The sequence below is a fragment of the Vanessa atalanta genome, chromosome 11, assembly GCF_905147765.1.
Source record: "Vanessa atalanta chromosome 11, ilVanAtal1.2, whole genome shotgun sequence".
Classification (NCBI taxonomy): domain Eukaryota; kingdom Metazoa; phylum Arthropoda; class Insecta; order Lepidoptera; family Nymphalidae; genus Vanessa; species Vanessa atalanta.
This window is the reverse complement of record NC_061881.1, coordinates 9,935,613-9,937,358: the sequence shown is the minus strand read 5'-3', so window position 1 is coordinate 9,937,358 and position 1,746 is coordinate 9,935,613.

Here is a 1,746-nt window from a genome sequence, read left to right as displayed (position 1 = left end):
TTCGCTTTGAGATCAGAGAAGAGACTGAATTTCGAACACGAACAATGATGTATAGTTGTATTTATAATGCTGGAAGTGTCTTTCAATTTGGATATATTAATTCTGGATACACGTCCGCTGAAAATACATACTTACTTATGTATAAAAAAATACATATTATTGATTTGCAATTAAATTTGAGCGAGTGATCTTATATCGGCTAAATACGTAATATCATAAGTTAATCATTGAGTTTTGACAAAAGTTAACTGCTAGCAAAATCTTAAAACATTAATAATAATAAGTATTTAAGTATAATATGGTTTTATAAAAATTGCGATTATTAATATAGTTAATTCTTTAAAGAATACATGTTAAAACGCATCCCCGCGGTTTATTTTAATTAAAGTCAGATATAATTTAAAATAAATCATATAAAATCATATATAAACCTCTTTATTTTTTAAAATAATATGAAATGAATTTTTCAAGTTAATATGTTTATTTGCAATTAATTGAAATTATTGTTAAATTTACAAAAGAAATATAATATTATTTTTAGTATCTCATATTCTATGTATAATAGAAAGTTTAAGTGAAAACCATATGACATATATAGTAATAAATATCGGCATATACTTTCTTAAAAAGATTAAATTAAAAAGACGTTATTTATGCGTAGGGTACGACGTATCTTTTCAATTTCGAAAAGTTGGAAATGTTGCCAAAATAGGATATGTTTTGAATATTAAGGCTCGCCTTTGTCATCCCCTCGGTGATGAATTATCAGGAATCCAAATTCTAGTTATCTTTATAGTATAAGGAGTTATATATAAATGGAGAGATTTTTTTAATTCGATTGTTACGGCTGATTTCCTTGAGACTTGAGTTTTATCCTAATATGTTACACTTACAGACGAAAATCGATATTATTTTCTTCGTCTTCATAAATATCCTTAAGAATATTCTCATCACGTTTACCCTAAAACTAAAAGACCTACAAAATTGGAATTTGGTAGAGATTTTGGTTTTACGAAATTCTACTATAAAATTCTAAAAAAAATCTACGAAGATAACTGTTTCGAAACTGTAAATCGTGAGTTATTGAATAAAATAAATTGTATATAATTAAATTTTATTCGTATTTAATTATAAATGAATGAATGAATGATTTATAAGTAAGTAAGTATAAGTAAGTATATATTCTAGTAAGTATAACAGTATAAGTCATTTTATCATGTCTTAATTAATAAAATGGTTTGTAAGTATACAAATAAAATATATATAAAATCAGATAAATTTGATATTTTGTCTGGACAATCAAATGAGCCGAGTTAGTCCAGTGGTCAATTGTAACTAAAGATTTTGGGGCAAGCACATTTGAATTTTAATGTGTTTATTCATTGTGCTAGGCGGCGAAAGAAAACATCGCGAGGAAGTCTTCTTGTGATCGATGAAAATCTGTTACATGTTAATCCACCAATCAGCATTGGAACAGCATAGTAAAATAAGTTCTAAGCCTTTTCAAAGTACATAAGCATTAGACCATTACATAGGTATTATTTTTATAACGAATTTTCCTAGGGTGTCTTCTATATCTTATAACTAAGTTCAGTATTTTTCTTAACGATTCTTGACGAGTGCCGAGTGCGATAAAAAACCACTGGAGTTCTAATCGCATCATAAAATCTCGCTCAGAGCGATCCCGAGCTTATAGAAGTACCAATTTAATGATGCCTTAGTGGAGTTGCTTGATCTCAGAGAAGT